A 12,296-nucleotide genomic window follows, 5' to 3' on the forward strand; every position below is an offset into this window, starting at 1 on the left:
ATCGTTTAAAGCCCTTTGGAGCTGCACTGAAACTGTAATTTTGACCTTCAACCGTTTGGTGCCCATTGAAGTCCACTATAAGGAGAAAAATCTGGGAAGTGTTTTCATCAAAAACCTTAATTTCTTTTCGACTGAAGAAAGAAATACATGAATATCCTGGATGACAAGGGGGGTGAGTATCAGGAAAAGTTTATTTGAATGTGAAATAATCCTTTAATGCAGTTCTTGAAGCGCTTGCCCAGTCATAAATCTTCATTCCAGTTATATACTTTTGAGCTATTTTGTATTTTGTCTAATCATCTCTCTTTCTATTTTTTTTTTTTTTTTTCAAATCTCCCTCTTACTCATTCTGTCTCCTCAAACAGTGTTTTTCAAAATCCACTTACTCCACCTTGAAGTTATCACTACAGAAACATGGGATTTGTCTATAATCTTTTATAATTTGTCTAAAATTCTTTTTTTTCTTCCATTTTAGATATGATTAAAGAGGAGGACGAGAGTGAAGAACTGAGCGAAGTGGAGGAGAAACATCATGTCAAACCTGGAGAAAAACCTTTGAGTCGCTCAAAGTCTAAAAAGACATTTTTAAAGAAAAGAAGAGCCAAGAAATCTACAACCTGCACTCAGTGTGGAAAGAGTTTCTCAATCAAACAAAGTCTTGAGCGTCACATGAGGATCCACACTGGAGAGAAGACCGTTCACATGTGATCAGTGTGGGAAAGGTTTCACAAGCAGTTGTAATCTTAAGAGTCACATGAGGATCCACACTGGAGAAAGACCGTTCACATGCACTCCATGTGGAAAGAGTTTCACAACCAAACAGAGTCTTGAGATTCACATGAGGATCCACACTGGAGAGAAGCCGTTCACATGTGATCAGTGTGGGAAAGGTTTCACAAGCAGTAGTAGTCTTAAGAGTCACATGAGGATCCACACTGGAGAAAGACCGTTCACATGTGATCAATGTGGAAAGAGTTTATTAACCAAACAGAGTCTTGAGATTCACATGAGGATCCACACTGGAGAGAAACCGTTCACATGTGATCAGTGTGGCAGAAAATGTATTACTGCATCAGACCTGAATAAACACCTGACAGTTCATTTCGAAGGAGAAAGCCATATTCATGTTCTGTGTGTGGAAAGAGTTTTTCAGTGCTGGGAAGTTTAAAAGGACATCAGAAAATACACACTGATGTGAGAGAGTTACATGTGCTTTGAGTGTGAGAAGACTTTTATTAGAGGGAGTGATTTAAAACAGCACCAGAGAATTCACACTGGAGAAAAACCTTACAAGTGTTCACACTGTGACAAGAGATTCAGTCAGTTATCATCTCTGAAAACACATGAGATGATCCACACTGGAGAAAAACCTTACAAGTGTTCACACTGTGACAAGAGACTGTTCATCATATCTGAAAACACATGAGAGGACACTGGAGAAATTCGATCGGTCAACAAATCTGAAAAGACATGAGAGGATCCACAGCTGGAGAGAAGCTGCACACACATGTCTAAGTTTATAGAAACTGGAAGAGAGAGCTACTATGAGAAAAAGAAAATTAACCTTTTAATTTCTTTTAAAAATGATTATCTCCAGAAAGTTTAAGACAATTATCATACAACACTATAATGTTTGGTATCATTGAAATGTCTCAGTTGACTGGTAAAATGTCTCATTCCCACAGAGGTGAACCCAAAGGCAATAAGGTTGTAAAGTTTAGAGATATTATTTGGGTCCTCTCCATTGGTCTTTCATGCAAATTGTTCCCTTGTAACCCCACAGGTGTAAATACCCAAGTTGGGACCTTGATTATTGCAAATTCCTATTATTTGCTCATGATTCCATTTAAAAGAAGTTTCTGTCTTGGTCAGAGATGTTGGAGGAGACTCGAGGTGTGATTCTGTGGCCAGATCAGCTCATAATGCTCAGTGTCCTCCAGACATTCTTTATGCATTTTCCAAATGTCAGGTATGCATCTTTTACTGTCATTTCTGAGCATTTGATGTTTTGTATTGATCATTTTTTAATTGATATTGTATTTGGCATGACTAACAATAAATTGTTACATTTGCATTTATTCTGACTTATTTATATATTATTGAATCTAGTAGATTACATTGGATCCATTGTTACTGCAAATCAGTGTCATGTTATACATAGGCCCTTATGTATACAACTTCTCAGAAATGCTCTTAAGAATAGTCTTAAGCTTTGACTTAGCTGTTAAAAATTAACAGATAAAATGACTTGCCTGTTAAAAATCAACCTCTAAATCAGCCAATAGTGTGTCTGCAAAGCACAGCACACAACATCAATCATTTAATGTAATTATTTAAAAAATAATTTAAAAAGACACTGGACCATTTTAAATAGCTTTCCATTGAGTTTCTGTTATATGTCTACTCATTTACAATTGGAACAATGATGTGTCATGTGTTTCATAAACGTCTCCAACAACTCCAGGAAAGCCCATAGCTGTGTCCCAATTCAGGGGCCACGCACTTCGAAGTGCATGAAAGAGGTGGGGTTTTGGACAGGAGGGTTGCCAGGTCTGCGCAACAAAACCATCCCAAAAGTAGTGTAATCACAGCACAAGTGTAAAAGGATCCCAATCCCAGACGTGGCACCAATGAGCCGAGTGTCCTTACATGGCTAGCGGCTGGGTGACAGACAGAGACAGTTAATGTTTGTGTGTGCATTTTAAAGTTTTATGACTTTCTATTGGGTTTTGACATGCTTCACGATAGGACACTGGACCAAAATATGTATGGTTAAACTAAGTTTTATATCGTCTGCAACTAGTTAACCTTGTTTGTTTGTTTTTTATGTTAAATGAAACGTTAACTGTGAAAATACATTAATATTTATACATTTACTCTGTATTTAAGCTGTATTTAAGTCTAAATTCAAAGTATAGTTCTTCAGGATTTTATTCAACTTCACTCCATCTCAGAGACAAATATTGTTTTTATGAAAAACTGAGGTTTTTGGACATCACGGATATTACAGTTTGATTTAGATACTGGTGAACACGGGGCATATCTTACATTTATGTGAATTCACACCTGAACTCCTGTCGTCACCGGCGCGCAATGAATTGTGGGATAGTGTAGACCGCGAAGTGTCTTGAGATGGGAGCTGTCGGTACACGATCCGTTCCACCTGCATGATCCGTTTCACACATGCGCGTAATTACGTAGTAGAAAACGTCACATTTTCCTACACTATCGGTACCTACTATTGAAACACTTGACGGCAAGGCGGCATAACTTGCGGCATATTTGTGTAACGTTAGTTGTATTGTTTAACATTTAACAGCGGATCTATTTTGATGCTTTTAAATGTAGCTTATGCATTACGATGTGTTTACGTGGTTGCCAATCCAAAATAATAAAGGAGTTGTGAGTCATTACATGAACATACATGATCAGTTTCCTCTATACTCTCCTTTGCGATTCATTGCTGGTATAAGGCTTAACTTACTTAACTTGCCGTGTTTTGGTCTGAGGTCAGTAGTATTGTCAAAGACGGTTTGTGTCATTTTTTTTTATTAAAAGCTGCTAATAGTTAACTTTTAAGTTAAGTAAGTTTGTATTAGTATGGGTCTATATAGGCTAATATATATCTATATAATCTAAATGAGGAAAATAACCCCTTCAATGTTGTTTACAGAAGACACTAAGGAATATAATATGCATTTCTGCCAAGACATAAAGAAAGAACTAAAAAAGTGTGGGGAAATGTTATAGAGTATTTCAAACTGACCCCCCCCCCCCCCCCCCACACACACACACGCACGCACACACACTCTTTATCTCCCTCACACTCACAGAACGGATCGTGCAGGTCGTCGCAAAACAGAATTATCATTTGCGCATGTGCGTTTTCTAAAGAGTCTACTACGCATGCGTAGAACGGATCGTGCAGGTGGAACCATAGACAGTAAAAGAAATGGACACAGCGACCCCATTGGAACTCAATTGAGTCAAGTGAAGCCCATTTTTAGCGATTTTTAGCACTTCCGTTTCTGACGCGCAGACTCAAACTAAGCTTGATGACGTCGGCAACCTGTCTGACAGATGTAAATCTTCTAGTAGCTGTGCGTGAAAACTGCCATCGTTAATCTTGCAGAGACGGCGAGCTTGAGCGGGGAGTTCTTTGGCGTGAGTGAGCAGGAGTAAGTATTCTGATTAATTATTTTGTATAGTAATTTAAAATGTAACGCCAGTACGCCATATTAAGTTAATGCATACTATTGCCTGCGAGCTTCTCCTCCTGTCTCTACGGTAATTTCTCTACTGTGCAACAGAGAGTCGAGTGGTTATGACGCAATCGTTAGCCTATTTTTACAAAAACTGTATCTACGGGGCCCAAATGTAACATAGAAGGTAATGGAGCCCTTTATACATTGTCGTGTATCTTTAGAAATAAATAATGGACAAATGGAGTCTTTAAACGCCTCAGATGTAAAGTTATTCACTGTCAAAGTGACGCCAAAATGAATGGGAGTCAATGGGGATGCTAACGCAAGTGAAGTTCTGCTACAAGATGGCGGCACCCGGCCGACTTCAACTTCCGGTCGACTTCCTTGGGCACTGGGTGGAACAGATCGTGTACCGACAGTCGCTCTCGAATTACGTCATCCCTCCTCGCGCCGCGGTGAATCGCACTTCAAAGTCCGCTTTCCCCCCACTTTTCTCAAGAACAGAATACAGTGCGTAAAATGGGTACATTAAAATGTGTCGATATCAATATTATTTAAATGTCACTTTGCCAGTGAAACAGCCTTAATTTACAGCTTATTTTTGTGATGTAAGTTAAAAATGAAATGCATACGTTGTACATTATATTTGTAATGTAATTTATTTGTAAATGAGCAGGAGTAATTTCTTTTACTATAATTTCTGTTCTACATTTTTTTACGCATGTTCACGTGTGTAAATAAAAGAATTGTTCTGTTCATTTTATTTCTTTTATGCAACTTATAATTTTAATTTTTTAATTTTTAATTTTAATGTTTTGAAACATTAAACATATACAACATATACAATCATTTTTTCATCATGTAAATTGAATGTTTTTACATTAAAATACATTGTTCTATAGCTACATAAAGTACATTTTACAACAGAACCTAAGGTTTAACATTAGAAAAACAACATAACATTTTCACTTAACAGTACATAAAACAGAACAAAGCATATTTGTGTACATGTTTATTCAGCTGAGCAGGGAGACGCTGGTGGAGCTGCTGGACCTGGATGGGCTTCAGAGACTTGCAGGACTGATTCAATCGAAGGCTGCCATAATATTTGAACATACAAACAGATCTATGGCCCATTCAGATTTTGTCTTGATTGTCATAGCTTTAAAATTCTTGCCTGTTACAAATACTCATGCATAGCAGGTGTTACGATATTCGGCATCTGTCTTGTTTTGTGTGTGGAGTTGGTTTTTCCCTTTAAATGTCTATGCAGGGATTGGTTGCTGTGGACAGATCACCATTGGCTGGGCTTGCGGCTGCTCCGTTTAAAAGGGCGGCGCTCTGGGAAGATGGCGAGCTCATTCTGGCATTGGCCGGCTGGCGTGAGGAGCTCCGGATTCCTTCTCCCGTCGGCAGATCGCGAACCACAGTTCCTGTTTTGTTTAAAGTGCTTAAATTATGTTTTTGTTTATGCTTTAGGAGCGTAGGGGTGTCCTGCCATTTATTTGGACTTTCTTTGCGATTTGTTTATGTCAGGGAGTTAGGGAAGTTGATTGTATTTTTGTTTCTTTTGTTAGGGTAATTATTTATTTTATTTTTAAGCTGTTATGTTTATTGTTTTGGCCTTGGGGCACCCTGAAGCCATGGCTCCTTTTATTTGATTTCTTTGTGTTTCACCTTAATAAATTTTGTGTGGATCTTAGTTTGCTGTCTGTGGTGATCTGTCGGCTGGAGTCGGTTTCCCTGATAACCAACAAACTCACGCCAGCCCCTTCTTTTAATAGAACGGGGCGTAACAAATGGGGGCTCGTCCGCTCCTAAGGAATTTGGACGCGTTCGATGGTAATATGTTCGTCGTATGGTATGTATAATTTTTTTTTCTTCGTTTTGCTGGTCTTTGCGTTTGATTGGCAGTTTGTTCTTGGGTATCGGGGAAAAGAATATAGAATAATGGAATTTAGTATCGAGGCGTTTCGACAAAAGCCTTCGCATGAAGCACTAGAATTATGTCGTAAGGAGGATTTGTACTTGATTGCTGATTATTATGAAATTTCGGTAGTAAAATCAGCTCATAAAAAGGAAGTGCGGGACGTAATACAAGCTGCATTGATTCGACAGGGTGTGTTAGCAGTTCAAAACGTTGAAAGTGGGGAGACAGGAGAAAGCGCAAGTGATGAACAGCAGGTTCCGAGCAGTGATCCGGTGCTTCGTTCATTGAGTGGGGTAGGTACGGAGGATTTGAAACTAGCTATCCAATTGAAACAACTCGATTTGGAAATTAAACGTCAAGAACATACTACCCAACTTTTACGCTTTAGACAATGTGAATTGGAGTCCCATGCTGGTCGCCGATTGCCCGGTGAGTCTAAAGCAGAGACTATACCTGCTATTGGTCGAACCAGTCAGAGCTTGCAACATGTTTCTGATTCATCGTTGCCTATGTCTTCTGTAACCTCTCCTGATTTTGATATTAGTAGACAGATCAACCTCGTTCCACCGTTTCGGGAGGCCGAGGTTGATTCATATTTTGGAGCGTTTGAACGCATTGCTGCTGCGTTGAGTTGGCCGAAGGAAGTTTGGCCTCTTTTGTTGCAATGTCGCTTAACTGGTAAGGCCCAGGAAGTTTGTTCCGCTTTGTCCCTTACTGACAGTCTTGATTATGAAAAAGTGAAAGCCGCTGTGTTAAGAGCCTATGAGCTTGTCCCCGAGGCTTATCGCCAAAGGTTCCGTTTGCATGTGAAAAATGCCAATCAAACGTTCGTTGAATATGCGCGTGAGAAAAGCGTGCTCTTTGATAAGTGGTGTCAGGCCAGCAAAACGACGAATTTTGAGCAGCTTCGTGAACTTGTTTTGATTGAAGAATTTAAGAATTCGTTACCGGATAAAATTGTGGTTTACTTGAATGAGCAAAAAGTTTTGACTCTTGCTGAGGCTGCTGTGTGTGCTGACGAATTTGTACTAACGCACAAAAATGTATTCGTGGCACCCGCTCGCCGAGAGTCATCAAACTTTGTGAGTTCTGAGAGAACTTTAAAATCACCTAAACTCTTGAAATCTTCAGTGCAATCTGATGTTCGTGAGTGTTTTTATTGTCACGAAGCTGGCCATTTGATTGCGGCGTGTCCCGTTTTGAAAAAGAAAAATAAAGCTAAACCAAAAGGAGTTGGCTTTGTACGAACTGTTACCAAACATCCGAAGCCAGAAATTAATGCAGTTTTTGAACCTTTCATTCGGCAGGGAATGATTTCTTTAACTGATTTGGAAAACGATCGAGCGCTTGTTACCATGTTGCGTGACACTGGTACTGCACAGTCATTTATTTTAGGAAGTGCGTTGCCATTCTCGGAGAAAACGTATTGTGGTTTTGATGTGTTAGTCCAAGGAATTGAAATGGGAGTAGAAAAGGTTCCCTTGCATAAAATATATATTCAATCTGAGTGGGTAACTGGTTTCGTAAAAGTGGCCGTTCGTTCACAATTGCCTATAAATGGAGTAACTCTGATTATTGGAAATGACCTGGCAGGTGGGAAAGTTTTCCCTCTTCCTGAAGTTATCGAAAATCCGCTTTACGAATCCTCCGCTGTGTGTACGGAAGAAGCAAATTTGTTGGTGTTTCCCGCTTGTGTCATTACGCGAGCTCAGTCTCAAAAATTTCCGGCCGTAATTGATCTTTCTGACAGTTTTCTTGTTAATGAGAACGTGACTGATTCTGGTACGTTACAGTCTGATGTGTCCGCTAGGCATCACCAACCTGAGATACCCGCGTTTACGCCGCTGTCCGCTAGCAGTGGTGCTGAAGTTGATTGCGCTGATATGTTACTATCTGTAGATCGTACGTTATTGGCAGCCGAGCAAAGGCAAGACCAGTCGATTGAATTCTGTCGAGAGTTGGCTGTAAATAAAAAAGAAATTATGAGCAAGCCAATTGGTTATTTCTTTGAGAATGGAGTGTTAATGCGGAAATGGACACCTTCAGTGTCGGATAATTCAGGTTGGGACACATTGTACCAGGTCGTTGTTCCTACATGTTTTCGAGAACAAGTGTTGAGTGTGGCGCATGATAACGTGGCTGGCCATTTAGGTGTGGCTAAAACTCTTTATCGTGTTCTGCGTCATTTCTTTTGGCCTAAGATTAAATCGGATGTTACAAAATACTGCAGATCATGCCATGTTTGCCAAATGGTTGGGAAGCCCAACCAGGTTATTTCTCCAGCACCTCTCAAGCCGATTCCTGCTATCGGGGAACCGTTTGAGCGCATCATATTAGATTGTGTGGGGCCCCTACCGAAAACAAAAGCAGGGCATACTTATCTGCTTACGCTTATGTGCGCAGCAACTCGTTACCCCGAAGCAATTCCACTTCGTTCGTTGAGAGCTAAAGCAATTGTGAAAGCCCTAACTGTGTTCTTCTCTACTTTTGGACTTCCGAGGGTCGTTCAGACAGATCAGGGAACGAATTTTATGTCCCAGTTGTTCAATCAAGTCCTGTCCCAGTTGCATGTTAAACATGTAGTTTCCAGTGCTTATCACCCTGAATCTCAGGGAGCACTGGAACGATTCCATCAAACATTGAAGACTATGTTACGAACTTACTGTGTTGATTCAGAAAAAGAGTGGGACGAAGGTTTACCGTTGCTGCTGTTCGCTGTGCGTGAAAGTGTTCAGGATTCTCTGGGATTTAGTCCTGCAGAGTTAGTTTTTGGGCATGTGGTGCGCGGTCCACTTAAGCTGCTAAAAGAAAGCTGGTTGTCTGAAGAAAAGCCCACTTGTAACCTTTTAAACTATGTTAGCTCGTTTAGAGAACGCTTGCATAAAGCTCGAGATCTTGCTCAGTCAGCTCTTTTAAACGCTCAGGTGAAGATGAAGGAGCGTTTTGATAAAAATGCAGTTGCACGTTCTTTTGTGAAGGGAGACAAAGTTTTAGTTCTATTACCACTCCCTGGCTCTGCTCTGCAAGCAAAATTTTCTGGACCCTATGTGGTGGAGCGAAAGCTCAGTGATACTGACTATATTATCTGTACTTCTGATCGACAGAGAAAAACCCGTGTGTGCCATGTTAATATGTTGAAGCGTTATGTTGCTCGGGGTGAACAAGTAGAGTTAAAGAGCTCTACTGTTCAAGTTGCTTCTATTTCTGTGGTATCACTGTCCTCTGGGAATGAAGACGGGTTAAATCTGCGGAGTATGCCAGTGTCTGGTGTCAGACTGAATAATTCCGAAATTTTGGCAGATCTTAATTCTCATTTGTCTCATTTAATTGAGAATCAACGAGCTGACATTGTGAATTTGATTCAGTCTTTTTTAGGACTGTTTTCGGACGTGCCAACCCGGACAAACGTCATTCAACATGATATTGAGGTGAACAACCATCCACCTTAAGCAACATGCGTATCGTGTTAATCCAGCTAAACGAAAAATCATAGATTCTGAAGTGAAGTATCTAGTGGATAATGGTTTGGCTGTTCCGAGCTCAAGCGCTTGGAGCTCGCCCTGTTTACTTGTTCCGAAGCCGGATGGTACCCATCGATTCTGTACGGATTACCGTAAGGTAAACGCGATCACAAAGCCTGATTCATTTCCTTTACCGTTAATGGAGGATTGTGTGGATAATGTGGGGTCGGCTCAGTTCGTTACAAAACTCGATCTTTTAAAGGGATATTGGCAAGTCCCCTTAACTGAACGTGCAGCCGAAATTTCTGCTTTTGTCACCCCAGACAATTTTCTGAATTATACTGTGATGGCTTTCGGGCTTCGGAACGCACCAGCAACGTTCCAGCGTTTAATGAACACCATACTGGCTGATGTTAAGAACTGTAAAGCCTACTTGGATGACATCGTGGTGTATTCGTCTAGCTGGGAGGAACATATAGACACTCTAACCACTGTTTTTACGTGTTTGCTTAATGCTTCCCTCACGTTGAACTTGGCTAAGTGTGAATTTGCCAAGGCAACTGTCATGTATTTGGGAAAGCGAGTTGGACAAGGACAAGTGTGTCCTGTCGCCCAGAAAGTACAAGCCATTGTTGATTTTCCTGTACCTCAAACCAAGCGTGAACTTCGCCGGTTTTTAGGAATGGCAGGCTATTATAGAGCCTTCTGCCGAAATTTTTCTGATGTGGCTCTGCCGTTAACTAATCTTCTCCGTGCCTCGCAAAGATTCTTATGGACTAATGACTGTCAACATGCCTTCGAAGCTGTGAAAAGTTTGTTGTGTAGTACTCCAGTGTTATCTGCACCAGATTATTCACGTGCGTTTAAACTTGACATTGATGCTAGTGCTACTGGAGCTGGAGCAGTTCTTTTGCAAGATGACACCCACGGAGTTGAGCATCCCGTAGCGTACTTCTCAAAAAAGTTTCTGAAACACCAGTTACACTATAGTGTTATCGAAAAAGAAGCTCTTGCTTTATTATTGGCTTTACAACATTTTGAAGTGTACGTGGGATCAAGTTCTATTCCTGTGCTCGTCTTTACTGATCATAATCCACTGGTATTCTTGTCTCGAATGCGCAATGCGAATCAGCAAATTATGCGCTGGTCCTTGTTTATTCAAGATTTCAATCTTGAGATTCGTTATAAAAAGGGCAAGGACAGTGTATTAGCAGATGCCTTATCTCGTTCTTTTAGTTTTGTTTAAAATCAATTTGTATTGATTTTTCTTTATGTGTGGGGGTGTTACGATATTCGGCATCTGTCTTGTTTTGTGTGTGGAGTTGGTTTTTCCCTTTAAATGTCTATGCAGGGATTGGTTGCTGTGGACAGATCACCATTGGCTGGGCTTGCGGCTGCTCCGTTTAAAAGGGCGGCGCTCTGGGAAGATGGCGAGCTCATTCTGGCGTTGGCCGGCTGGCGTGAGGAGCTCCGGATTCCTTCTCCCGTCGGCAGATCGCGAACCACAGTTCCTGTTTTGTTTAAAGTGCTTCAATTATGTTTTTGTTTATGCTTTAGGAGCGTAGGGGTGTCCTGCCATTTATTTTGACTTTCTTTGCGATTTGTTTATGTCAGGAGTTAGGGAAGTTGATTGTATTTTTGTTTCTTTTGTTAGGGTAATTATTTATTTTATTTTTAAGCTGTTATGTTTATTGTTTTGGCCTTGGGGCACCCTGAAGCCATGGCTCCTTTTATTTGATTTCTTTGTGTTCCACCTTAATAAATTTTGTGTGGATCTTAGTTTGCTGTCTGTGGTGATCTGTCGGCTGGAGTCGGTTTCCCTGATAACCAACAAACTCACGCCAGCCCCTTCTTTTAATAGAACGGGGCGTAACAGCAGGTAAATTTTAAGATATGTCAGTGTAAGTTTCTTTTAGTTAAAACAACTGAAACATGAATTTTACTCTGGGACTAAACATTTTTAATGTTTCTTTCATAAAGTGTTATATAGTGTATTTTCACCAATATGTAATATGTAAATAAAACTGTAATATCCATGATGTCCAAAGACTAAGTCAGTTTTTCATATATACAATATTGGTCTCTGAGATGGAGTGCAGTTTAATAAACCCCTAAAGTACTGTACTTTAAATTTAGACCTAAATACAGAGTAAATGTATAAATATTAATGTATTTATTTTCAGAGTTAACATTTCATTTAACATAAAAAAAAACAAGGTTAACTTGCTAACGATATAAAACTAACATTACATAGTTTAACCATACATATTTTGGTCCAGTGTCCTATCGTGAAGCATGTCAAAACCCAATAGAAAATCATAAAACTTTAAAATGCACACACAAACATTAACTGTCAGCTGTCTGTCACCCAGCCGCTAGCCATGTAAGGACACTCGGCTCATTGTTGCCACGTCTGAGATTGGGATACTTTTACACTTGTGCTGTGATTACACTACTTTTGGGATGGTTTTGTTGTGCAGACCTGGCAACCCTCCTGTCCAAATCCCCACCCCTTTCATGTACTTCGAAGTGCGTAGCCCTGAATTGGGACACAGCTCATGTCACAGTCTCTGTCTGTCCTGGTCTCCACAAACTCCATTTCCCTTCATCCTCCCTGGCCCACGGCTGCACACACTTCCTCATTACCGCTCCTGATCTGCCAATCACACGCACCTGCTTCCCATCAGCACACAATCACCA

At 40.4% G+C, this 12,296-nt stretch overlaps 1 pseudogene; it reads left to right on the forward strand.

Moving 5' to 3' along the window:
• Positions 1–621: 621 nt before the first annotated feature.
• Positions 622–1,218, forward strand: LOC125275377 (annotated as a pseudogene).
• Positions 1,219–12,296: the final 11,078 nt, after the last annotated feature.

Source organism: Megalobrama amblycephala, linkage group LG1, assembly GCF_018812025.1.
Source record: "Megalobrama amblycephala isolate DHTTF-2021 linkage group LG1, ASM1881202v1, whole genome shotgun sequence".
NCBI lineage: Eukaryota > Metazoa > Chordata > Actinopteri > Cypriniformes > Xenocyprididae > Megalobrama > Megalobrama amblycephala.